At 48.9% G+C, this 27500-nt stretch overlaps 1 protein-coding gene and 1 long non-coding RNA gene across 2 annotated transcripts in view; one reads left to right on the top strand and one right to left on the bottom strand.

Moving 5' to 3' along the window:
• The window catches only part of LOC142579333 (LIM domain transcription factor LMO4.2-like), a 103981-nt gene that overhangs the window by 12233 nt on the left and 64248 nt on the right, over nt 1-27500 (top strand). The gene's annotated exons all lie outside the window — the stretch shown is intronic.
• LOC142579334 (uncharacterized) overlaps nt 1-27500 on the bottom strand; it is a 128033-nt gene that overhangs the window by 5309 nt on the left and 95224 nt on the right. The window contains exon 4 of the long non-coding RNA XR_012827376.1: nt 962-1069. This is a non-coding gene — a long non-coding RNA (uncharacterized LOC142579334). The remainder of the gene's footprint in view (nt 1-961; nt 1070-27500) is intronic.

A 27500-nucleotide genomic window follows, 5' to 3' on the forward strand; every position in this document is an offset into this window, starting at 1 on the left:
TGCGATATGTCATTTTACATCTTACGTGAACTTGTTAAGTTGTTTACAAGGGTTCTTCTGCAAAAGCTGTATTTCCATACTACAAAATTTTTTGAGATTCATGTGTAACATATCAATTTTGTCCGCTTTAGATGTTCTATTAGGTGCGATTCACAGAATTGCATTATCATTTTTCGTTGCTGAGTTAAAGAGTTGTAAGATTGATAGTCTCGCGTTTTGAAGATTTTCGAATATTGCCGATTTTTAATAAAAACTTTACGACCTAAATCAAAAATTCGAAACTAACAGTCACTAGATCTAAAGTTTTTCTTTTAAATGCAACAAACCTCGTCAAATTTGGTGCAGTGGTTGCCAAGAAAAACGAATTCTCCTTTTACATGTATTTAGATATGAGCACCCGAGCTGAAGCTTCCTAACTCCTTCGCATCGTAGCGGACTACGTGTCAACGTTACGGGTGAGCCCTACATTACAGCTGCAATGCTGGCGGAAGCGTGCGAAGCGTACTTCTGAGTTTATGACAGTGCACGACGGCAGACCTTGCATACTTCGAGCGCACCACCTGGCGCGGAGGCTCCGCAGAGCGTGGCATCACGAGAGTGCTCAACCGCCAGCTGCGACGAGCCGCTGGCGTATGCATGGATGCATGACTCGGTACTTTCGGAGCAAGAACAACTACACCTGCGCTGAGAAACTGAGCGTCCGACGTCGAAGCCTTTAGCTCCATCTAATTCTCACAGTGTATAGGGAAACAGCAAGGCATCACTTACGAACGTTTCGTACAACCCGCACGCCCGCTGTCATTTCACGTGTTCGCGGCTGCATGCACCGACCAAAGGTCATGGCGGCTGAAGCGGAGCTTCGCGTGCGTATTACTGACGTTCAAGCGTGACAATATATATTTTTTAATAACACTTGTTCATAATTATGATGCAATGCTTTAAGCTTGCCTCATTCGCGTACCGCCGCATGTGTGGGGAGGGCTTGAACATCGGAGACTGCAGGATGCGCCTTCCTTGTGGTATGTACGTCAGGTGCGCTTCCGGAGCCATGTGCAAAAAAGGAACTTTCCTATTCAGGGAAAAAGAAATGTAATTGAAACAGAAGTCAGAATGAATGCTGTGAAATTGGGCGAGGATTCGACAAGAGATAGAGAGAATTCAATGACATTCGCTTGGAAATGCACATAAATGAACCTCTACTATGGAGATAAGGGGGCACTCGACAAAATTCATCGTGCGCCACAGAATTCTCAATATGCCTCGCCTACAATATACTTGGGCATTAACCCCTCATCCTCAACGGCCAATCGTTCCTAGCCTCTTTGAAATACACTAACCAATGCCTACAAATTCAGCGCCCCCCTTTATGAGCACTACTGTTCTTTTTTTTCTTTTTGAGCCAGAGAAATACGATTCTGGTGTGTGTGTTTTTGTGTGTGTGCGTGTGCGTGCGTGTGTGTGTGCGTGCGTGCGTGTGTGTGTGTGTGTGTGTGTGTGTGTGTGTGTGTGTGTGTGTGTGTGTGTGTGTGTGTGTGTGTGTGTGTTTGTGTGTGTGTGTGTGTGTGTGTGTGTGTGTGTGTGTGTGTGTGTGTGTGTGTGTTTGCGCGCGCGGATTCTGGATGTATTTCTGACAACAAGCGTGTCTTGAATGGTTTTGGTAATGATAACATTGAATAAGGGAAAATGCCTCTAAGTTCAACTGATTTCAGGAACAGGACCGAATTCCTTCTCGTGAAGAAAATGTAAGCAATACATGAAGATAATGGCTGTGATAAACAAGATGAGATCACCTCATTATTACATTAGTAATGCTGTGCATGGACATTATCTTCAACCTCAGTAGTTTCTTCCTGCATTCAGTTATGATGCACAGTACTCATTTTGCTGTGAAGCAAGGTCGCCTTCATATATCCTCACACTTTGCCTTTTATTATCCGCCAGAACCACAAGTGTAATTTCACGCATTTAAGGCTACTAATTATTTTCACCCACTACACCCGCGTTTCACTCTCTACATATCTGCACCAGCCGCCAATTTTCTATTTTCGATCAACATACTGATGCCAAAGACCATATGTCATCAATTCCAATCTAATGTTCTCTTTTGGATGTGTCACGTCACCTCCGCAGCTGTAAAGCACGCAGGGGGAAAAAAGGAAAGAAAGAATAAACAGAAGAGCGCAAAAGGAACAAGTATAACATGCAGAAACAGACAAAACTTTGAATATAGTAAAATAAAAGAAAGAAAATCCGAAATCAGCACTACGGAAACCGAGCATGGCCTTTATGGCGTGTTTTAGCCTTCGGAGATAAGTTAAGTGGCACGTCGTCGGATATTTCTCTTCAGTTTCTCCCGTCATGTGCTGTCGCTGCCTCAGACGCTACTAGATACCAGAGGCTGAATTCATGGAATTTATCGCGCGAAGACACGGAAGCAGGCTGCGTTACTCTTTCCGTCCCCGGACGTATACATGTTCATAAAAGTCATCGGGTATAATCTTTTTTCTTTTTTTGTGACCTACGGATATAGGAATGCATCCACAGAGGAACCGAAAACCAATGCTTACAAGCCGACAGGGCATTTTAGAACTTTCCGAATGGTTGCAAAAGAAAGCGGCAGTTGATACACATGAGGGCAAAAGAGTGGCATGGACATGTGAATAACACCGCTGCGACGACGTTACAAGCACTGCAGGCGGAGGCAGGACCGAAGAGACGATCGCCTCCGCATAGCACGCCAGATGCGAACGAGGCCCTAGCGGAGTGAGTACTGAGTGGCAGTGTACGAGCCAGTAAACGAAGAAAAATTATTGAATGGAGGTGTCAAGTGATGAGAAAAACAAAATTTAATGCAGGATGTCGGCATTGGGTAAGCGGAGCTTCAAACCAGTTCTGGGCAAGCTCAGGCTCGCGATAAGGAAGCAAGAAAGTGAGGAAAGTAGCAATGGAGGTAACAGGCGATCGCAACAACGTTTATGGCATGGCACCATAGAAAAGTGTCTCAGGTAACGTGCCAGCCCTGCTTTGAACTCAGAAACGTTCTAGCTCGAGGCAGGTGCTATAGACGTCTTCATATGCGTCCAAGCAGCTGATGGCAGCGGCAGTGCAGGGAGAAGTGGTGGTCTATATAGTCCTACGCAGATGAGAATAGAGAGACGGGGGTATATGTACTCCAGGTTGAGTCTCTCGCGATCGCTCACAGCATGGGGGCTTACGAGTAATGGGTTCCATCAGGCAAATTGTGTTTCCGAGGGTGGAGAATCAGCACGCACTCGCTTCTCCCTGTTGTGGATATGCGTGCGTGAAAAAAAAAAGAAGAAAAATAAAGAAATAGAAGAAGGAAAAGGGGGGGGGGGTGGACAAGCGAGGTGCATTTATTTGCTCGACGTATAGGTTCCTCACCTTCTTCCTCGCATCCTTACCCGTGCTAAGACCTTTTCCCGAAGCGCCCATTTCCTCCCTCCCGCGTCAAGAAAGGCCGGTCGATCCCTACGCGGGCTTCGACACACAGTGCGGCGCGGTGTTTCTCGTGTCCGGCTCGATGCGACGCGCCAGGCTTTCAGGGGAAATGGAGACGGACTGCGCGGCCTGCCGCAGGAAACAGAGCCGCCGCCATACCGCCACCAACAGAGCGAACGCACGTTTGATGCCTCCTCGTGCCATTCATGCGTCTTTTTCGCCTTGTGGTCTTTCTTCGTCCGCGGTGGCCCTTATCTTTCTATGGCAGTTTGGAAGAAATGCAGAGTGTGTAAGAAAAGCAGAAGAAATTGGTGGGTATGAAAGCTCACCTTGGGGGGGGGGGGAAGGGGGGGAGTCTACCGGAATCGCGCCTACCCCGGAATCGGTTAGTGTGCTGGTATACTTGGGGAAAATGGGCGTGTCGCACGGTAGCATCAGGTCATCTCTTATAGATGCTCATTCACTATAGACTATAGGCGCGTGACTATCTGCACGTATAGCTCGCGCTGCGCTTTATACCATAAGACCAAATGCATCTGCAGCAGCAGTATAAGCCATGCGGCTGGCATCTACATAGTAGTTGGCGGTACTCGATGCCGGAAACATGTGTGCGTTCGAGTGCTTTTTTTTTTTTCTTGTCTGCGAACGCGCAAACCTGCACGAAAGCTATACACGATGCGGAGCGCGCGCGGCACCGTTTTCGGCGAGAGGACGTCATCCGGCTAAACGGTATGCCGGGAGCGCAGGCAGCGGCTTCTCATCGCATCAGTGGAGCGGTTGCACGTTTCTTTCTCAGAAACGCTTGTTTATTTGTGATGAACGTTACGGGATAAATTCTGTTATACTATGTCATTTTCATATAGTGAATAACAGCCAACGAAGATACCTAGTTCCAGAGGATTATTTGACGCCCTAATTTCATTTTTTTCTTTCCTCTTTTATTTCTTTTGTTTCTTTTTTTTAACGTTTAGCTTTGTGTATTAGTCCGCAATACAGTAATTTGTAAAGTTGAGTGCTGTCACTGACCTACACCGTATTCACACGCAAAAAAGTAGTTCTTGCGCTAACATTTTTCTTAAGAAGAATTGACAGCCAATTGTGATGGACATATTTTTAGCAAAACCAGCCGGCCAATGACAAACGGAGTGTTTGCGGACGAAAATTCTTCTGAGTTTGGCCCCTGTATAGCAGTTCGAAATGCCCTGCTAGCAACCAATTTGTTGTTGTTGTTGTTGTTGTTGTTGTTGTTGTTGTTGTTGTTGTTGTTGTTGTTGTTGTTGTTGTCGTCGTCGTCGTCGTCGTCAGCTGCAAGAACTATCCTTGCTCGCAAGCTATACGTATAGATCATTTGCTTTATGGTTGACTAAAGATACCTGCCTTCCTCTTGCTCAGTCCTATATACATGCACCTTCTCAGCGATAATGTGCAAAACGCGGCATGCCTTTTTTGGCGCGGCACAGCTCAATATATAATGACATCTCTTATAAAGCACGCTCCCATGCTGTACGGGCCAACTCAACCTACGAAAACAAACACGCAAACAAAACAAACAAACAAAAAGAAAATGCCAGCAGCTGAAAACTGTCTGCGCAATCGACATCTCTCGCATGTGGTGTCAGCTTCAGTCTTCCCACAAAAAATTGACCGCCGCATTTAGCGTCGCTCATTTCTTTCCCAAGAGAAAGAAACTGGCAGCACACCGATCTTGCGTAAGCGCCACGAAGAGCCATTTCTTGTACGTACGTCAGCCATGGCGCGGGCGCTCCCGCCGCTCGTTCCCGCATTGCAAATACTATTCCCTCCCTGGTTTCCACTAATTGCCATCAGGACAGCACGTTTCCCTTAGCCGAGTGGGAAAAAGGCTTTGGCACTTCTTCTTTCACTTCTTGCCGTTCCTTTCTAGTTGCTCCTTCTTGCTTTTCTTTACCTGACAATGGCTGTTAGCGCAGCTCAAGCGGATCTTCGTTAAGCCAGACCCAAAAACAGGCGCCGTAACAAGCGACAGCTGGCGGCTTTCGACAAGACTGACAGTCGTCGTCGTCGTCGCCTTACGCGGCGCTAATCAAACGAAAGTAGAAAACAAGAAGAACGAATGCTCGACTGAGCCAGGATAGAGTGTACGGCGGGCGTATGTTGGAAACCGCTGCTCCGCTGCTGCGGACATCGAGGGCGTGAAACAAAAAGGAAAAAAAGAAGAAGAAGAAAAGCTCAGAAAGCAGAAACTTCTCGCGCAGCACGCTTGTGCGAAAGCGTTCGCCAACTCGTTTGAGGACCCTTTTAAGTTCGCCGTCTTCTCCGTTCCTCGCTAACTAGCGCGCGCATTTCGGAGAAATACCACTGCTGCCGTGTGTCCTTGATATGAGAAATGTGTGAACGGCCTATGGCTGGAGCGTGTAGGGAGTCGCTAACGAATGATTTTTTGCGTACTAAACGCAGCAGCTTGTTTTGTTAGAGATGCCGCAATGAGTTTCCTAGGTCGCGTACTACTTGACCTCATCTAACGCGCATCGAAATCTGGGCACAGTCTCGTTTTTGTCATCGTTTCGCTTTCTCTCGAACGTGCTGTCGCCGTGGCCATCGTGAATGAAGCCCTCATTGCCGTTCTCACCACATTCATAGGCGCAAGACTTAACCAGAGACTCTATAGATGCCTGTTATAGTGTGTGCTTGTGTAGCTCGTGCGCAGTGCGTTAGCGTGTGTGAAAGGGTCACTTGATGTTTATGTCATCCGGAGTTTATAAATATATATACATATCAATATATATCACATATTAGGTCTATGCTCAATCATCATCATCATCCTGCCTTATGTCCACTGCAGGACGAAGGCCTCTCCCTGCGATCTCCCCTATCCTGCGCCAACTGATTCCAACTTGTGCCTGCGAATTTCCTCATTTCTTCGCCCCACCTAACTTTCAGCCGTCCTCGACTGCACTTCCGTTCTCTTGGCACCCATTCTGTAACACTAATGGTCCACCGGTTATCTATCTTACGTATTAAATGACCTGCCGAGCTCCATTTTCTTTATCTTAATGTCAGCTAGAATATGGGCTATCTCAGTTTGCTCTCTGACCCACAACGCTCTCTTTCTATCTCTTAACGTTATGCCTAGCATTCTTCGTTCCATCGCTCTTTGCGCAGTCCTTAACGTGGTCTCAAGATTCTTTGGCAATTCCCAAGACTCTGCCCCATATGTTAGCACCGGCAGAATGCATTGACTGTACACCTTTCTTTTCAATGATAGTGGTAAGCTTCCAGTCAGGATCTGGCAATACCTGCCGTATGTACTCCAGTCCATTTTTATTCTTCTGTAAGTTTCCTTCTCGTGATCTGGGTCCCCTGTGAGTAACCGACTTAGGTAAACGTACTCCTTCATAGACTCTAGAGACTGACTGGTGATCCTGAACTCTTGTTCCCTTGCCAGGCTATTGATCATTATCTTTGTCTTCTGCATACTAACCCCCCTTACAGTTTCTCTTTTAAGGTCCTCAATCATTTGTTGTAATTCGTCCCCAGTGTTGCTGAACGGGACATTGTCATCTGCAAACCGAAGGTTGCTGAGATATTCGTCGTTGATCCTCACTCCTAAACCTTCCTAGTTTAATAGCTTGAAAATTCCTTCCAAGCATGCAGGTAATAGCATTGGAAAGACAGTCTTGTTGCCTGACCCGTTTCTTTATAGGTATCTTTATACTTTTGTTGTGTAAAATCAAGGTACCTGTGGAACCTTTGTAGATATTTTCCAAGATATTCACGTATGTCTCCTGTACTCCTTGATTACGTAATGCCTTTATGACGACTGATATCTCTAATGAATCAAATGCCTTTTTCATAATCTACCAAACTCATATAGAGAGGTCGATTTTACTCTGCAGATTGCTCGATTACCTGACTGATGACATGGATCTGATCCATTGTAGAGTTTCCCTTCCTGAAGCCAGCCTGTTCACTTGGTTGATAGAAGTGAAGTGTTGCGCTTATTCTATTGGATCTCATCTTGGTGAATATTTTATACAATACTGAAAGTAAGCTAATGGCCCTGTAATTTTTCAATTCTTTAACGTGTCTCCCTTTTTATAAATTTGATTATAATGTTGGCATTCTTCGAGTACCCTGGAACCGTTCAAGCCGTGAGACATTTCGTATAAGGGACCGCAAGCTTTTCAAGCATGATATCTCCGCCGTCTTTGATTAAATCGACTGTTCCATCTTCTTCTGCAGCTTTACCCCAGTTCGTGTCTCACAAGGCCCTTCTAACTTCATTGCTCGTTATAGAGGGAGCCCCTGTATCCTGTTCATTACTACTTCGAGTGTAGGTAGCGTGGCTGCTCTGGGTACTGCACTGGTCAATATAGAATTATTTCGCTGCTTTTACTATATATTGGAAATTGCTGAAGATATTACAAGGTTTATTTTTCAGTGCATGCATCTTGGCTTGTAATATGCCAAGTTTTCTTCTAATTGATTTCATACTGCGTACATTTTTTACCGCTTCCTCTTTCTTTCTCCAGTTATAATTTTAAATATTCGTTAATTTCTCCTTGTTGACCAGTTTTGACGGTCCCGCGAATTCTGTCTGATCTCTTGAGTAGGAGGAATAAACATTATTTTAGGACAACAGATTTGAGACCTAGGCCTCTCTACCTAGATGACGGCCTCGAGCATTCGTTACTTGGGAGAGCTTATTTACTGGTTGATTTGGTGCCTTACCTCCCACATCAATTGCTGCTTCTGAAGCCAGCCCAGTTACGGTTTCATTCATTACATCTATGGCATCTTCATCTCTCTGTTCTAAGGCTGCATATTTGTTTGCAAGCACCAGCCTAAATTGGTCAGCTTTTACCCTTAGTTTGTCTAGTCTGCCCTGTTTCTTCTTGTATAATTTTACACTTTCTCTCTTCATATTGAGGTAAATCCTAGACCTCACTAACCTATGATCACTGCACTTTACCTAGCACTTCTACATCCTGGCAAGAGAGAGAGAGAGAAATGATGCATAGAAAGGCAGGGAGGTTAACCTTCCCCCTTGCAGGGTTGGCTACCCTGCAAGAGGGAAGGGTCAAGTGGGATGAGAGAGAGAGAGAGACGAGTACGAACAAACCGCCTACACTATGGAGCGGTAGGGAGCGGCGTTCATAAAGTCTATCGTGAAGCCCCGTAGACCGCAGGAACCTTAGTAACGCTAGTAAGGCCTTCAGGGCGGATGTTCTTTGGGAGCACTGACCTAAAGCAACATATCCATCCTCTATTAGAAAATTTGTATCTCCTTCTTCACTGAATTAGCGCGGCGACCACGAAGTGGCAAAGTAGCAAGTGTCTTCTTGTGCGAATATACAACAGGCCGGGTAATCTGCAGCCATCATTTTAATGCAATGGATCAGATCTAGGCGCGGCAAGCAACCAAGAGGGGTGGCGGGATAGGCATGAAAGAGACAACACCGCAAAACTTTTTTCTCTATACTCATTTGTCGTGAGCGAAAATCGAAGCAAGAAAGAAAGAAAGAAAGAAAGAAAGAAAGAAAGGAAAAAAGAAAGGAAGCAGGAAAGAAAGAAAATGCTAATGGACGAGTCGCGGGAATTGCTCTAAGTCAACACATCAGAGGTCCCAGTGCCTCTTTCTTTTTCTGGCGTTCGCGTGTAACCAGGATGAGGTGTGCATTAGCCGGTCTCGGCTCCGGAACCGGCATTCCTCTTTCTTTTTTTTTTTTCTGGGGGGGGGGGGGGGCGGCTTGCTGCAGATTTTAGCAGCCGCACGGCCTGTCAACGCAGCCATCAGGCGCCCAGTCATCGCATGTGTCCTGGAGGGTGCGAGACCGTTTTCCCACGGCTAAGCGCTGATCGCTCAGTCATCGACTGCTTTGAGCGCATCATGTACCCTGTGTGCATCTTTGCAATCTTTTTTTCTTTCCTGTCTTCTAAGCTATTTCCTCCACGTTATCTTCTGCTTTTCTGCTCAGTGTACCAAGCCTTGCGCTAGTATGACGTAGCGCAGTTGGCCCGTAAATGGTCTGTAACAAAGTCGAAGCCTAAAACCTCGCAGAGAGAGAGAGAGAGAGAGAGAGAGAGAGAGAGAGAGAGAGAGAGAGAAATACCGCGGCGTACAGCACTGCTCAGTGTAACCCGATGGAGGAAAACGGATGTTGCTGGTGTTCTTGCCATAGCTTTTCTTGCCGACGTTTCTCTGATCTTAGCTAAACCGTTTATCTCGCGGGAACCGCAGCTTCGGCATTCACCTTTCCTTATGCTTTTTTTTAGCCTTCATTGACTACCGTATAGCTAAGCTCGTTATTCCCTATGTTGTAAGATACATCTATGCATTTTTTTTTTTTAGGAATGCTGCAAGGCAAACACTTTGGTCGAAGTAGCAATGGCTAGCAAAGCTGGGATAACGTAACGCTTCGATTCCAGACTTGTTTCTTTTCTTTGCTTATTCAATGGTTAGAGGGGCGATCAATCCACGTTATTAAAAGGATTTGTCGGTTGTGAACGGTGGATAATAATATATGGCATAGAGCAAAAGCAATCCGTACATTATACTGGCCCAGATGCTTCCACTCTGTAACAATATTAAAAATGCTCGAGTTTATACGTTCGCAACCGCACAGCACATGTTGTGCAGGAAAATTCAACTAAAACTGCCCAAGGAGACCAAATCCTGAGCCAGAACAAAAAAGAAAAAGAAAAGAAAGAGAAAGCTGTTAGCAGTTGAAAACTTGTTGGATTTGTTGCATATCCTCCATTCTGGAGCCATAGTCCCCCCTCCCAGAGGCGCCTGACATTTGATAAACCCCCGCGCTGCGGGCCGCCGACGAGGTGGCAAGGACTCCCTCTCAGAGGCGCCGGACACTTGATACCCCTCAAACTACGTGCCTTACTGGCGGGCGCGATCTACGAACAGCAACCAGCGGTGCGGTGGTGCCTTCCAAGTGTGGAGCGGGTTCTTGAACGCGCGTGGTGCAAGAATGCCTGTTTGGCACGGTGTATTATGACTTTATCCTTCTCTCTACTCTCTCCCCTTTCCCATACCTTCTAGTGAAAAATAAAGGGAATCTTCTTGATGCGCTCGAAGCGAAAGGACGCCTGTCGTTTTTCCATAAGTTCAAAGTTCTCCGTCTCTTATTCCACAACAGGATTAAAGGAAGCGTCATATCTGCTGAGAATGCTAGTCAGATTATGTTCTGTGAAAGGAGTACTTGAAAGCGTTATCAAGTCAAAGCGTGAAAGTAAAATCTGCTTAACGATCATATGACCGCATTGGTCTTGTGGGTAAGGCTCACGATAGACGGTAGTATATATAGATGGTAGCAAAAGGGATGACGAGAAAGCTTTAAAAGGCTCTTTTATGCATGCTTTTATCCGCAAGCCTACATAACCGACCAGACGACCGCCGTTGCGCTACTGAGCTCGAGGTCGCGGGTTCGATCCCCGTTCGGGTGCGGACAGATGGAAAGCCGTTCGTGTACCTTGCATTGGGTGCACGTTAAGGAATCCCAAATGGTCGGAATTAGTCCGCAGACCTCCTTACGGGGGGTACCTTACAATCAGATCGTGGTTTCGACCCGCAAAACCCAAGAATTTAAATAATTAACCGCGGCGTGCAAATTAACAGGGCGTCCTGTACTTTATAGCCGTCACAGCAAAGTGACACGTCTGGAGGAACGTAACGCCGCTGCATCCCCACGTCCGTCGCTGCTGAAGCACGCACGCATACTCTCACTAATCCTGACCTTATTCGTGTACAGTCATCTTCATTTCTTCCTACCAGATGTCGCCACAAATTCGCGGCAGCATGTTTGGTTGCGGCTCGCTGCTTCCGTGATGGAGGGCGGCATTGTTCAGGACGGCTTCATTTACCAGACCATTTGTTGTTTGGCGATCGTTACCTGCGCATGCATATCAAAAGAATGTCATTGACCGTGCATCTATGTTCGGGCCGTAAAGGCGGCCATAAATTATTTCGTCTTTTTGGCTTTTTGCTCTTGGCGCGTCCCTTGTAGCGGGAACACAACGACTCACGGAAAGAGATACGTTGAGCAAAGAAAGACGGAGCGCTCATTCATCGAAGGAGGGTCGTACCGCCGGGATCAGCGGCCGCACGGCGGCATGGGTGCATCAACTCGTGGTGCCATAAAAGAAACATGAGGGGGAGCAGGTTCATTTTCCCTACCTAGTCCCGCGGTTCTATCTGTGGCGGTTTGGCCCTTTGAAGGTCGGCAGGGAGGAAGAGACACTTGTGTTCGAGGAGACCAGCTTTTGCTTCGCACGCGGAAAGGGAGAGGGCGCGCCCTCCGTTCTCCCGGAATGTGAAAGCAGCGCGCGTCATTCGATGGGTTGATGCGGCAGATGCGCTCTCCGCGTGCCTCTTTTCGAAGCTTCATCGCAGCGCGCATCGTTTCCCCTGCAGAACAACAACAACGACCACAGCGACGTCGGCAGCACGAGCCCGCACACCGATAAATGCGCTTAGTGCGTGCGCCAGCAGACGCGGCAGCAGCAGCGTTTCGCTTCTTTCCCGAGAGGGCCGAGACACGCTGCGCAGGGATGAGAGGGAAGTGCTTATGATTTCGGCGTCTCTGTGCAACTAAAGTGCCGGCCGAATGCCTCGGCGCCGCCGCTGCGCAGCTACTACAACTACTACTGGAGCCTCGCTGATGGCGGGAGTGGAGAACAGCGTGGTGGAACAGATGTGGGGGAGGAAGGGGGGGGGGGGGTGTTAGAAGAGCACGAAGCTTTCGTGCGTCCAAATGGCGAACAACGCGGCGGGCCTGTTGCTAATGGAGCGCCCCCTCAGCTCTTGCGGCAGCGCGTGCGGGCGGCGTGTTCCACTCGAGGTGTCTGTTTTACGACTGGCGGCTGCGGGACGGCACGAAGAGAAGCGGCAGTAGAGGGAGAGAGGGCCCAGCACTACGCGTGTCCGTAGTCGTCGCTCGTCGTCGTCGGCGGGCCTTTTCGAGCAGCGGTCGGGCCCGCCTGGCGCGCCGCGTTCTCTTTTCCTGCGGTTCAAGTGCCTTCTCGTTAGCTGAAACCTCGCGGCGCCGAGTCACCCGTTTCCCGCCGGGGACCCGCGGCGCGTCACTTAGCCTGAGTGAACATCCTGTTGGCCCGCGATCGGCCGCGCCGCCCGTCTGTTTCTTGTTGTCCGAAGCGTTCGCTGCGTGCGGGTTCTCCATCGGCTGCTGGTTCCTGAGTGGTCGCGCACGTGGTCAGACTCCTTCTCGCTAGTCTCATATATAGAGAGGGACCGGGTCGTCCTTGCTGTTGCAAACGTGGCGGTCGATTACTGACCCACTTACTCGTTCATTGTTTTTTTTTTCTTTGCAAGAGAGAGAGAGAGAGAGAGAGAGAGAGAGAGAGAGAGAGAGATGCTTATGTATCAGATAGAAACGTGAAATGATAGCTTGGTCACAAGTGACACATCACATACGGCAAATGAAAACTAAATGATCAGAAATACAAGTTAATGAAAGGCAGTTTGCCTCGCATCAAACCTGGACTGATATTTCATACGTGTAAATATAGACGCACAACTTCAGATGTGTAATTAGGTAGGACGCCTGTCCACAACATGAGAATATATGTATGCACCGTGTACGTACAGCGAAAACAGGAAAATATGATGTAACAGTATTTTGGAATGTGCAAACCTGAGCACTTTGAAACTCATTGATTGATTGCTTCATTGATGGATTGATTTGACAGCACTCAGAATACAGGGTGTTAAGTGTTTTAATGTCGGGATTGCGTTAAAGAAAGCTATCGCAGTACAGGACGAAAAACACAGCGCCCTTTGCCACACGTCCTTCGCGCTCGAGTCGGTGTCTTCGACCCGCCGCGGTGGCTTAGCGGCTATGGGTGTTGCGGTGCTAAGCACGTGGTCGCGGGATCAAATCCCGGTCGCAGGTGCCGCATTTCGATGCAGGCGAAATACAAACACGGCCGTGTACCGCGCATTGGGGGCACGTTATAATCCCCTGGTGGTTAAAATTAATCCAGAATCCCCCACTACGGCGTTTCCCATAATCAAGTCGTGGTTTTCGCACGTAAAACCCCCGAATTAGAATTCGAGTCTCTGTCCTCGTCTCCACTCGGCGCTAACTTCTCGAACCCTTCGTGTGGAGTCGAGGTAGGACAGGAGGAACTTCGAAATACCGTGCGTAAACCCGCTGCCTAAAACGGCTGGCTCGTCTCGGTGGCGCCAAACGATCGAGCCTCGGTGGCTAGCGCTGCAAGCGACGAAGTCCGCTGCCTGTTAGCCGATTCCTCTCGCACGAAGAGGGCAGAGAAGCGGGATGTGCCGCGGGACGGTGGCGCCTTCGTTTGAGCAGCGTTTGAGGCGACGCGGCGCAATACATTTCAAATGCTGCTGACAGATATGATTGATTGATTCCGCCTTCCACATAACGCTGCGTTGTGATCGGGAATCGAATCCACGAGCTCATGCTCACCAGCGAAACGCCATGGCCGACTGAGCCATCGGTGCGGGCAATGCTTAGCAGAGCTAGCCTGTAAAGGAGCTCTCGCGAAAGCTCGCGCCTGTCCCATAAGGCGCCACTGCGGTCCTCGCTCGCCCTGCAGGGAGATTTTAGGAGCTCCCCTCGCTCCGATCGGAGATTCCCATAAAATGCTTACACGAGCGCATTTATTAGAACGTTGTACATGTACACGTAGTCCCTGATGATAAGCTTTTGTCCACAGCGCAGCGAGGTTATGTCGTCCGCCCCGTCGTCTTAATAGCGTTGAAAGAATGTCTCTCGTGGGCAAAAAGGCAACCTCCTTAGCCAGGAAAAAAACTTACCAATTGCCTATTATATATGCAATGCGCTATACCGTTATAATAATAATCATAATGTCGGTCGCTGCTGGCATTTTGTGCTTACATTTTTCGAGTGTTGGTGATTGTAAGGGCTAACTGTCATGGCCAAGAAACAAATGCTGCACATGGTGACATTTTTGTGCATGGAATGTTGCGGCACAGATGAACCAGGGTGCAGTATTGGCTTCTTTTTCTTCCCTCTTTCTTTTTTTCATCTCGCCAATGTTCGTTGTATAGGGCACTTGAGTATTATATTTGCGCTCGCTAGCAAACTTTTGAAGGCGAATGATGCCGCACATCTTTTTCTTCTTCGCAGCCTGGGTATGCCGGCTGAAATCGTGTGATACAGCTACTTGTGCGTGTTCGAGCGATGGGTGCACTGAATATTCCACGTTCAAGCTGATCAGAGCGAGAATAAATTTTAATTTTGTGCTGACATCGCTGTCTCCTTACATTTTTCTCGCGAGTGTAAAGCCTTTCTTTCCACCCCCCCCCCCCCCATCACAAGTACTCTTTCTTTTCCGCGTCCCAGTTCCGCAGTAAATAGCAAATAGTAGCCGTCGACCGCAGGGGACCACAGGCTAACCTTCTCTGACTTGCTGTAAATGTCATGTGGCTCTCTTAAAGCTTATGCTTGACGCTCTTGACGATTCGTAGGTACATTGTCTTCACGAAACCAATTTCCTTATCATTTAGATGCTTTTAGTTGCAGGTTCGCATTACGTACAAGATTTCGTTCTTTAATGTATCCACCAACATCAAAAGGTGACTGAAAGACGGAACTTCTTCGACGTGTGGCCTTGTGCCAAGGCCGCAGGGGTTATTCTTCGACTCAAACCATCGCTATATAAAAATGTAGTTAATTATCGTTGTCAAAATTTCTCAATGGAAATCGCTGCTTGCCTGTATTGTTGCTTCCCATGTTGCCTAGATGCCAGTGGATGATTAACCTTCAGTCAAACGTGAATGACGCAGCGTTCTTCTATCAACTTTGTTTCCGCGATATCTGACCTGCTACATTTAGATTCGTCCTCAAATTTCGACAGATACTCGCAGTCAAAAGTATTTACTAGGAAAAACACGGCAGCGTTTCCAGAAAAGCGCTTGCACGAGCATTTTTTTTTTCCTGCTTGGGCACCTCGTCTCAAAGATAACGCTCACTCTTTATGAAAAAAAGATTCAACAGCGCAACAACGATGACCACCCCAACAACGCGCGCACTCAAGGAGGCCTGACGACTTAAGCCTGTTTCACATGCAAGCGAAAATGCAAGCGAATCCTGCCGCCTCGCCGCAGAAATCGGTTTCGAGCGGCGGCGGCGGCACTAGCGGCGGGAGCGGCGAGGTTCGGACAAGTTGGAATTTCATCGCAGCGGCAGAGCGGCAGCATCGCTTCCGAACGGCCCGCCTCGACACGTGACCAGTGGAGGACTAGTGCGGGAAAGCCTGCGCATAGGACGATGTTTATTTACTTGCTGCACGTAGTACGGGCAACATGCCAAGAGAGCTTTACAACGAATTGTTAATTCCTAAGCGCAGGATAGTATATATAAAGTAAAAATTTGAGAGGCAGGGACAAAGCAATGTTTATGTTGGTAGTTTCAAACTACCTAAACTGGCTGAAAATTTCGTGTTTTTTGCCAGCAACATTGCTATTCGCAGCGGCGGAAAACGCGCGGCGGCAATGCATGTGAAACGAAACCTCGCGAAAAGCTTCGCAGTGCCGAGCCGCTGTTCGCTCCATTCGCTCAATCGCTTGCATGTGAAACAGGCTTTAGGCCGCACTACGATCTACCGCAGAACGCGGTCACTGAGTAGCGAGCGTAACGTCAAGCGGCATCAAAAGTCCATCCCTCTTGATCCTGGGAAGTACGAAGAGAAGAAAAACGGATGGACCTCCGGAGGATAGCGGTTCATTTCCTAAACGGAGCGCCTTGCCCAAACATATTCGTCGCCACAACAAGCACCCGCGTCACACGCGCGATCTTTGATGCAGAACGGAGGGTATAGAAATCGTTTGCATATGCACCAACGGCAGCAGCAGCAGCAGCAGCGGCGGCACCAACAGCCACGGCAGCGGGGCGACCCCGTGTGTAAACACGCCTTCCCAACCGCCGCATGCGCTAGCCGGCCAAGAGAAAACGTGTCAGAAAGACGAGAGCGCTTCACAAAGCGGCTGCGGCGGCAAGGGCCTTCGCAGCGTTCATCGCCAATTTAGCTTCCCCTTGAAGAGCGAACTGGCCGGCGACCCGTTTCCGGGAACACAGCCATTCGCTATCCGAACGAAGGCTTTCAACGCGCACTGCTCGCGCCGCCGACACACGACCGCCTGTGCGGCGAAAAGCGCGGGCTCGGCGGTGTTGTTTACCCTCCAGGAAAGGGAGTACTCGTAAAACGGGCAGGGTCGCACCGATGAAAGAAGAGCCGGCAGCTGCTGCGGCCGCCGTTTTGCGAATGCGCCGACGTCCTACGCAGCGTCGGCGGTGGCGCGCGTATACAGCTCGGCGCGTCTTATTACAAGCGCCGGCCGGCCGACTGAGGCTCGAACACCGGGCTGAGCAACACTGCCGTGCATCATTCGTCGGTCGACGCGACCGCACTCACGCGCGCGCGCGACGTAGATCCCTTCGCTTGCAAAGGCGCGTGCTCTGTGAATGCATCTTGGCGACCATCTTTGCTAGCAGCGCTTGCCGCAAGCGCTACGGGCCGTGAATTGCCCGTTTACTGTGAAAAACGTGAAAGAGAGAAAGATCCAGAGCGAGCTTGACGGGGGCTGCTTCGTTGAATCGCTGCGTTTCCAGCGCTATTAAACGGGATGGTTATAATTTTCAAGCTCTGTATCTATAGGCACCGCGCTTCCTCTATTTCGTCTACGGCAGGTGTTATTGCGGGTGGCGCGTTCTTGCGTACATCGAATGCGTGCGTGGGCGAAACACACGTGGGGATATTGTGGAGGTTCATTTGCTACTTTGTGGGTTTTTCTCCTACGGTTCTTTTTAATTTTTTTATCGAGTATTTCGCGTACGCTGAAATTTGGTAATAACGACGACGGATAGCGTAATCCTCTATTATATAATAACACACTCGGGTAACGTGAATTATCTTATAATAATAACAACCTCGGATAATGCGAATTGTAGAGCTAAAGTAGCGAAGGTTGGCTCTACGTGTTGAATTGAAATGTGATACTTACGCGCGCACGGAACATGGACGAGCTCGAATACTGCGTATCGTGCGTGTTCCTTCCGTGTGTCCTTGTGGTTCAGTAGCGCGTTTCACTTCAGCAGAATGATATTGAAACACGCAAACAATACGAATTTTGTCAACGTGTAATGTAGCAAGAATATATATATATATATATATATATATATATATATATATATATATATATATATATATATATATATATATATATATATATTCGACTGTCGAAGCACGTGCTGACACAACCGAGACACGCCAATTTCTGTTCCTCTGGGCAGAGTGGGCTGTGCCGGTGGCTCTTTGATCAAGTGATGAAACCATATTCGCCTTGGCCAGCTTCACCTTTCTCTAACGCACAAGTTACACGATCGTATAAACTTCTATACCTTGGCAACCTGGATGAGTCTGTAATTCTTAGCGTCATTCCCACTTAAAAGTGGTTCATAAAAAATTATTTCATTCATTGTCGTAACCTGTGAGCGAAATTTTGTTTTCTTTAACATTTATGAATTGGGTAAACTCGTGAGAAGGGTTTCCTAAAACATTCATTTGGTCTGTCTGTCTGTATCTATCTATCTATCTATCTATCTATCTATCTATCTATCTATCTATCTATCTATCTATCTATCTATCTATCTATCTATCTATCTATCTATCTATCTATCTATCTCTATCTATCTCTATCTATCTATCTATCTATCTATCTATCTATCTATCTATCTATCTATCTATCTATCTATCTATCTATCTTATACTTAGGTATACCATATCATATAGCATATACCATATATCATATACTCAGGTGTAAACAGATTTGGATGTAGTAGCAGAAACGCTACGTAACTTCAAAATGTCTGGCGTAGAAACGTCAATAAAGTCTCGCTGTACCATAACTCGGTATTAGAGTGTTTTAGTTGAGCGTGTTTACGCTCTGCTAAGCAGCTAAGCGGAGCGGAAGCGCGAATGCGCGGCGGTCCGCTTAGAAGCTGAATGCGTGCCGCGCAGCCCTTTGGCTAGCGTTGGCGTCAGAAAGGATTGGATTGGATGCAGAAAGCTAGCGCACTGGCTATCACGTGGCGTTCCCCAAGACGGCACTTTATTTTCCATTGGATAAATGGACCGGTAACGCATTACAAGCGCACGTCTAGATACTTCATGGAGAAATGAGTTATATTTATACATATATATGTTTTAATGTAGAAGAGTGATCAATAGGTGTATTTATTTTCTTTAATTACCCTGAATTTGGCCAGGTGGCGCTGCAACTACGAAAGGTCCGCTCCGCTAAGCTAAACGTGTAACTAAAACGTGAAAATCGCCCGCCGCTCCGCTGTGGCTTAGCGGGGCAGCTCGGAGCGGAGTGTACTGTAAAGACGCTCAACTAAAGCAGTCTATTACTCGCGCTGCCAAACTCATCGGCTGCATTTAGCGCGGAGGAATGCGGGAACGGGACATTACCGTGATTAAAACCGGGCGCCATATATGGCGTCGCACATTTCATCATCTGCGTCGGCTATTATGCGTTCATTCTCTTGACTCTTGCTCACCCGCCTCATTATTTTCAGTGGAAGGACAATAATGAAAGAGCTTTATAACGAGCGCAGTTGGCGGATTTATGACCTCGAGTCCGTTTAAGAGGCTCAATATACCACGAGGTTATGTAGTGCAGCCGTGGAATAATAATAATAATAATAATAAAAAGAAAGCAGTATAGGCTGCTCAGTTTGTCTGATGCCCATTTATTTTTCAACCCATTCAGGCAACAAGGTCTCTTGCTTTTCCGACACAAAGAGGTTGGCGGAGTACGACACGAATAAATCATAGCGTGTGCGCACTGAAGTCGCGAATCCCACGTTCGCGTATATGGCCTCATTCGGGTGTTGTCTCTCGCTGCTGTTGCGACATCATCGAATAGACTTTCTTTTTCTCTTGTTTGCCGGAGCGCGCTAAGCGCTCGCGTTGCGACCGCGAGATTTCTGGTATACGAATGGCAACGCTGCACTTGGCACGCCAGTAAATTAACAGTTGATGTCGCGCATCCGGGCTTAAAATTTATAGTTTTGCGCATACTGTACTGGATTGTTCCAATACCTTCGTTATATTAGAAGCACCGCTTTACGAAGGAGCTGAAGTGCACGGTAAAAAACGCGCTGCGCTCTACAGCTAAAGAAGGCTTTTCCCGAACTCACCACCTTTCCTCTCGGCAAGAGATTTATCTGGTATATAGCGTAGCGTTCGACTCGGTTTTCAACATGACGAAACGCAGTGCTTTGACAACTTCAGTGACCGACTGTTGCGGCACCGTGCGTGGACACAGGGCTAAAGCTTCCGTGTCCGTCGAATATCCTTCAAATTATCGGCTCCTGCTGTTTCGCCTTTCGTAATAGACGAGTATTCCCATGGTGGGGGGGGGGGGGGGGGGGGGAATTGAGGAATTTAAGCCACAGAAAGTTGACCTATAGTTGCTACACATTCATCGCGAAAGAAGGTAGGGCCTGCAGACACGGACACAATAGAAGAGCATCAGGCAACATAAACGTCGTGTCGTGTTAACGTGCGTCAGCAGCTCTTGCCGGTACTGTGGCGAAACAGCAGCTCGAAAATACCAACTTTGTGAAGGTGCCGGCATGGCTAAGGTGAAGTCAAATACCGTACACTGTTAGCTGCCCACCCAAGAGCACACAAAAGTGTGCCTGCACAGTGCGGGCTCAACAGTATGCCCAGCAGCTGTTTCTCGAAGATCTTCGCCATGCTGTGTGAGTTGCCTTCTTATATAGCCCCTTTGTTCCTACCTTTCGTATACATCACCTGCCCCAAGCATTAGGAAGCAGGCTAGAAGAATGCGACCCAAAGCTACCGCAATTCCCTCGGGCTCAGTAACGTCTTTCTCACTCTCTTGTGATCATAGAAATTTGGCAAATATGCCTACAAAGCGAACTCTTTACCACTGATTGCTGGTACTGGTGCTCAGTATTATAGCTCCGTCCTGTAGTAGAGAAAGCAGTATTGTGAAGCATCAACCAGATGATGGCTAGTAACAGGAACTCTACCTCACTTCGAGTTTTCTTTTTTTATCAGCGCGTATTTGCCCACATGCATGTGAGTGCAACATTTTCTTTCCATTCTTCGGCATTTAACTAATGAAGGTTGCTCTACGCACCTAAAGGCCCGGTATGCTTTGTTGCTGCCCAGAAGAACTCGTTCCCTCTTTAAGCGCTGGTTCGCACTCTCTGCGGTCTGAGATGGGAGAGTGTGCGACAAATTTCACAGAATCTAGTGCTTCGAACTGTGAGCTCGGCCCCCCCCCCCCCCTCCTCCCCCGACGGATATAGAAAGGTAAACAAGTCAAGTCAAAATGAGCATTTATCCCGCATCCGGAGGTACACGCACACGGCGCATGCATGTTGCACCAGCATGCGTTGTGAATATTTTATGGACGTCATATCGCCACTTTTTTTCACTGCGGCGGCCAGTTAACCGACCTGTCTGCTTTATTCCCCCTTGTATGACGACGCCAAGAGGCGCCAAGGAAGATGCCAAACGAAAGCTGCCATAGCACAAACTAGTGCCACCCGTTCAGTGTATAGTGAGTTCGCTCGTCTCCTCAGTTGCCCCGTCCGTTGCTGTGCACACGACTCCCGTCCAGGTGGCGGGAAAAAAAAATGGGGAGGGGTTGCAACCCCTTCAGGTTGCATTTTAGCCGGCACATACGTTATCTGTGTCCCCTACCGCTTTCCGGCACTCATAGCCAGCGTACACTTCCAAAGCACCATGACCGTACTGCAGTGGAGACAATGGAACACCGATGCCTCGAGGTACCGCTGTTGAGCCGAGCCACTTAGGGTTTAGGGGATACTCTGGGGGAACGTGCCGGAGGCCGGAACTGGCGGCGACGGCGCGTGCGGTTTGGGCGGCCGCGTTCAATGACCTCTCTCCTTGAAGAAGATGCAGAGGTGCCTGAATGGTGAAACACCATATACGAAGAAGCAAGAACAGTTCCGAGCGACAGATAGAGAAGAAAAAAAAGGGGCATTGTTCCCACTTTTGGTGGAGATGGACAGGCCGGCGCCCGGAGGGGAACAAAGAGGCAGACGAGCCTCGAGACAGGGGCAGGAAGGATGGACACGTGACCATCACCTCGCGAAAAATGCCGCGCAATCTTCAACTGCGGCAGCCCGTGACGAAAGCGACCAACCCCTCATATGTCTCCTCACTGCCTCAGTTAAGGAGCTTCTTGTTGTCAACTGGGAGTTCAATTCATTGTGAACGGCCGAATGCAGTGTGAGGGCCATGGTTCTCCAGACGTCTTGTGTAGCGATACCATGACGACTTAATCCTTCTTGGGCGCTTCCTTGATAGCATCGAATTTGATTATGGTAAAGTTATCTGAGTGCACTTCGGTACTTGTTTTATCCGCAGTAAGTGTCTCTGTTGAAGCCGCGCCGTAATTTTGTCCTGTCCCCGTTCCTTGCCAGCCTTGGCAGGTACCCAGTTTCTTAAAAAAAAAAAGCAAGAAAAGGTGTTGTGGACGCGTACAGTAAAAGATTAGGGTGCTCGCGAGGTCTTCTCCGTCGTTTGTTAGAAGCACAGCCACATCCTTCGTCTATTGTTGCTTCTGTTTTTCGCTGACGCGGTAAACGCCGCCTAGCACTTCGCCTTCGTCTAGAATTCTTACCCTCCTCTGTTAATCCCCCAGGCGCCGTGCTTATATCAAGCAGCGCAACATCTGAACCCATGGCTTCCCAGTCGAGCCGGCAGGACGCTTGTCTTTTTATCAGAGGCCTACTTACTTACGCACTCATATAGCGACCAGTTCCTCCCTTTTGCGTTTGAATGCCAAACGCAACCAGGAGTGCACCCTTTACTTTCGTTTGATTTCTTAATCTGGTAAGAGGCGAACATTGGCGTTCGGAAAAAACTTGGAATTAAAGGAAGTGGGTTTAAGCTGCACTGCCAGGAAAGGCCTTTTCTCTATGTAGCGTTGAGATGACTGCCGTCAAATGAGCTTGTAATGGGTTGCAGTGTGCAGAAATTTGGGAGGATAGCGAAGATACGTGGAAACGTGAAGCAGGCAGCTATAGAGGTGCTTTCTTTTTTTAAATAATCGAATGCGAAATTACATGGCGCGAATTCAGTTCTTATGCCAGTCATGAATTTATAGGGTACGCGATTTATTGGGCACTAGGTGGGCATAAAATTATCTCACGCACGCAGCTTCTATATACGCTCGCTCAGTTTTGTTCGAACGTGATTGCTTATTGATTTATGGCTTCTGAGTTACGGAACATTCGGCAAGCAGCTCACCACAACCGTCGCACACGCGCTTGTCGCTACACAAGCGCGCGATCTCGGTCCTCAGGCAGCAGTCGACCAGCGCCGACGAGCAGATAAGGGCCGGAACGAAACACGAGAAGCACACGGCGCAGACGAAGCTGAACGCTACCGTGGGGCGAAACACCAGCGAGTGGCAAATACGAGAGCGGCTGATACCAAACAAAAGAGAGTGCACACAATTCGTCCCACTCCGTACAGTTACACAATGAAAACAAGCGCTCCCTTCTCTCTTTAACACTCGGCGCCGAGTGACTCGAGCCGGCCAGCTTGCCTGCGCACAATACTTTGTGGTGGTGATGGTGCTGGCAGTCGGGTATACATGTACTTGCACGCGTCTTTTTGCTTCTGTGTATGCGAGTCCTCAGAGGGAAAGAACGGAAGCTGATGGACTCAGTGCGTCGTGGAAAAAAATAAAAGGAAACAAGGGAAAGGGAGATGGAGCGGTAGAAGAAAGATGGAGGTGCGGATGAGAAGGGGGGTCTGCGCTGCATTATGGAGCCATTTGCAGCTGCTTATCTCTGTGGCAGCGGTCGACGAGGGTGCGCGATATGTCTAAAACAACTTGGTCGCCGCTCTCGTCGTAATGGACCGCGGGCTGGCCCGGCGCGGCAAGCGAGCGAGCGAACGCGATCTCCGCTTTGTTTGCTCGCTTCGCACGGCCCTCGCGAGCACTTACTTTGTTGCGCGCGGCCGATGAGCACTTCTTGTTCGGGTGCTGCTCATTCTCGTGCTCGGCCGGCATTCTTCTTCTTTTTCTGACTCTTTCTTTTCTTCTCTCGCTTCTCTTTTTTTTGAGAGCAGCGGTCATCCGCGCAAGTCGATTGTGTGCGACGGCGTCGACGATTGCGGATAGCCGGTATCCCCCCCCCCCCCCTTCCCTGCCCCCTTGAAGCACACACAGAAGCACAATCGTCGTTCTCTTGTTTCTCTTTGCTCTGGAGTGGCGTTAGTCAAGCAAGACGACACGCTTTGCGTCTGTATAGCATGGCGAGACTTGCGCTGCTGCTGCCCGTTGCGATAGTGCCGCTCGCGGGCGCTATATACGGCCGTCGCCGGGCGCAGCACGTTTATTGACGTACGCGTCAGCCCGCTGCACCTTTTGCATTTAGTCGTCCGCTCGTACTGCAAAGTGCTCCAACGAGTGTAACGTTCTGGTGGTGAAAAAGAAAAAAAAAAATGAAGCAGCAGCGCGAGGAGATGATGAACACGAAAGCCGTGCTAACGAAAACAAAATAATGGAGGTACGAAGCATTAGGACAGGACGAGCGTGGCGACTTGCCAAGAGTTCGCGTTTCTTAATTTTCTTTTTCTCCTTTTTTTTACGAAGCATACTTTTTATAGCTCAACACGTAATCGCTGTAGCGATCGCTGAAATTGCTATATAGGATCGTGCATAAGCAACCTGGTATTGTTTGCTTTTGCCCACATTCTGTGGCTTTCCGTTGACGGTTTGTATCGGTGCTGTCGATGATCCGTTATCTCAAAGTTTATCGCGTTACCAGTGCTCTTTGTCTGTAACGATTTAGCTGCCGCACAGTGCACTCTGCAGAGTGCGGCCTAGTCCCGCTTTTCCAGGCCTATATGTGTGGTTCCAGGGATACTGTACAGTCGCCAAGCGGGTGGTAGGTTGAAAACTTTCTCTTCTTTTCGTTCTATCTTGCAGCATATAACGTTGTACAAAAAACTAAAGACTCAAATACTTTGAGCTTCCCGCGAAGCGAAGTGCTTGGTAGCGTGAGTGGTTTGACTTCTCGTCCACCCGTTTGGCAGCGAAAACGGTCATCAGATAGGAATTCACAAAGCTGGCACACTGACTGTCAGCCCACGTTTATTGACGAAAGGCGCTGTTTGCGAAGAAAAAAAAAAGGACCAATCTGTGCTCTTGCGTAAATGAACACCGGTGCACGTGAAGATGGATACGCTTTCCATTTTCTATTTTTTTTTCTCCTTTACACTTAGATACAAGGGTCTATCCTGTCTTAGCGAGGCGGCAGGCTCACGCAAACGACGCTGGATCTTTCAGCCTTAATACGTGTGCTTATTCCAGTTGACGTTTGCCTTCTGCACAGCCCAGCTTCGATCTTTCTTATCAAGCACTTACACGCTTCGTGTAGCGCAACTGCTTTGCTCTCTGCACCTTTTAAGCAGCTCATCATAACGTCGGCTGTCATAGCCGATCTAAAGTTAAAGAAAACAGAAGGCCTGTGTCGCCCTGAGCAGGTACGGCTGGCACAACATTTGTACAGAGATGAAAGCCGAGCTACGTCGGGAAGAGTCGCCATCCTGCAGAAAAGAGGGAGAGAGAGAGAGAGACAAAAGGTTATTTTGATGAGGCACGGATAGGGGTGCATTCCCGTTATGGGTGGAGCCTTCAGTCCAGGCCCCAGCGACGGTGGCAGCACTTAGGGTTCTGACGATCAGCTTTCGCTGATCCTCCAATGGCGAGCTGGTCTGCACCATCTGCCACTGCTCCGGCGTTGCGGTTCGGTTGGGGGAGTTATTAGGAGTCTTTCGGAAGGCTCATGTGATGTGGCATAGGGTAGGTGGCTCTGTACAGAAAGCACAAAGGTGTTGATAAAGGGTGGCGTACATCGCATGAAGGAGCGTGAGGTAAGGATAGGTGTTGTTCTGGACTTGCCTCCGGGCTGTGGCTTCAGCTCTGGTGATGGATGGGCGCGGTGGCGGCATCGTTCTTCGCGAAAGACGGTATAGTGCTGGAATATTCGAAATTAAGGCTAGAGCATTTCTACGCGATTTATAGTAAGAAAACTTGGATAATAAGTTATAAGTAACATCAGCCGCCAATTTACAGATATGCACTTTTTCATCCTTCTTTGTTTTTTGTCTTTGTCTCGAGAACTAACAATAAAGCGAACGGTAGAGTGAGGACGATACTTTCCCGGTTTAGTTTCTCAAAGTGATCAAGTTTCGCGACTCCACCTGTATCGATGAGCCTTTAGCGTCAACTTGGTCAAGCACTCTGCTACTCTCGACGCGCCTGAGCGCACATGCCGCTACAAATCTACGTGTACAATGAACAAGGCAACATCATTCTGTGTCGCCCAAACTCCCTCGCAGCGCGTTGTTCTCAGTGTGCGCCCGTTACCAATGACCCGCCGAAGTAGACAACATGAAAGAAAGAGAGTAAGTAAAAGCAAACTCTCATAACGGCAGATTTCGGCGATGTTTCTGACGTTGCATGGTTTTCGCGCGCATTCGTATAGATTCCCGGAAGGGACTCGTTGCGATATCAACAGCGAACACTTGTCTGCTTACAACCGAGTTCCCACGAAAGCGAAAGTGTACTGCCGAATGTAGCTGATTAAAGCTCTCTCCACCGACGACGACGCACCTATACAGTGAGACGTTTAAATGTGACTGTAGTGTCGTGCCCGAAGCACGGCCGTCGAATTACAGTTGCCGCAGTGTGGCGCGTACGTGGCACGGTGCGGTGGCGCACGATCTCCGCGATCATTCCGAGATACTGAATTGGGAAGGCCGTACGCCATGGCGACTGCGGCAGCGATCCGCAGTCCTGACGCGGTATAGGAAGCTCATACACGTTCACTGCACGCAAGCGCCAGGGTTCGCCAGTTTCTTGTGTTGTCTTGGCCGTGGCGCAGTGGCGCCTGCATGGCCGCTCGCTCACACACGCGGCGCGGCCAAACAGCGCGGCGGCCTGATTTGAGCAGCCGAGGCGCAGCAGCTTCTAAATTATCGCCGGGAGCGAGCGCGCGCTCTGGCGCGCAATTAAAGCCGCTTATCCGTTGCCGGAGTCCTAGCTCTCCGGCGCGTGTGCGCGGCGCCCAGGGCCCGCGCGGGATGGGGCTCCGGGCCGCCACTCGCTACTTAATTAAAGTGCTAATTACCAGACCCGAACTAATTACGCGTGCGCCGATAACCCGATCTTTGCCTGCTCCGTGCAGCGACGGCGGCGTGTTGTAGGTTGCTCTGCGGCGGCCTAGCTTCGCTGCTCGGCATTCTCGAGCCACCCGCCAGCGCTAGTATGTAAGGCGCGGCGGGGAGGAGGAATGGGGGGGCTCCGCAACTAAACGCGCCGCGTCTGCGTCAGCCTAATAGGGAGCGGTTCGGCTATAGGCAAGCTCGCTGCCCAACGGCACCGCTTCCTACGCGACCGTAAATGCCTATTGAGCCTCGTGAACCAGGCTCGCGCCGCATTGAGCTATAGGAATACGAAACAACGGTGTCTTTCTAAATCACCGGGTTGCGCGCTGTATTTGCCTCGTTGAAACGCTTGCGCTCTCCGCTCGTTCTCGGCATGCCACGTGCCAGCAACGATCCGCGCATGCACCGGGCCATCGCCATAACAAACAGGTGACCCTGTGACATTTTTGACGGCTGCAGAAGCGTGTGCGTGCGTTGGGCAGCGAAAACTGCCTAATGTTATATTGTTTTACTGGAATACTCCCATTAGAAAGGGAATCATTGAGTGTCAGCCAAATCGTCCTGCGTTTTCAACGGTAGTTTAGTTGTGTGAAAGAGAAAGAGAGAGCGAAAGAGAGCAAGAAGGCAAATGAAGCGCCTGGTTGGCTACCTTACGGCTGGGGGATGGGAAACAGAGAATAGAAAGAAATTCAGTGGTGATTAAGCGGCACATGCGAGGGAAATACGTTAGCATTACGTGGCACCTCTTTGAGGTCCCGGAACCGGATCTATGATTGCTGAAGAAT

This window comes from Dermacentor variabilis, chromosome 4 (genome assembly GCF_050947875.1).
Source record: "Dermacentor variabilis isolate Ectoservices chromosome 4, ASM5094787v1, whole genome shotgun sequence".
Taxonomy (NCBI): Eukaryota; Metazoa; Arthropoda; class Arachnida; order Ixodida; family Ixodidae; genus Dermacentor; species Dermacentor variabilis.